Source organism: Trichosurus vulpecula, chromosome 6 (assembly GCF_011100635.1).
Source record: "Trichosurus vulpecula isolate mTriVul1 chromosome 6, mTriVul1.pri, whole genome shotgun sequence".
Taxonomy (NCBI): Eukaryota; Metazoa; Chordata; class Mammalia; order Diprotodontia; family Phalangeridae; genus Trichosurus; species Trichosurus vulpecula.
In genome coordinates this window covers 283402586-283402839 of record NC_050578.1, presented here as the reverse complement: position 1 = coordinate 283402839, position 254 = coordinate 283402586, and positions in this window count along the sequence as shown.

Sequence of the window (254 nt, the reverse complement as noted above, 5' to 3'; positions counted from 1 at the left end):
CACAGAGTTACTGATTTTTTTCTTCGTAATTTTGTTAATATTTCATTTTCCATTTTAAAAGAGGTTCTTTGCTTTCATTTCTGAAATTCCTTACAGAATGGGTATGGAAGGCAATTTTCTCTAAATGACATCATTAAAAATTAAGTATAAAAAAGAAATTTGCTTTTCCGATGAAATTGTGTAATTTTCTTGGCAAAGCTTAGGTACCAAGGAGCCAAATGTAGGGTTGGCGAGGGCTCTGGGTCCAGCAGAGT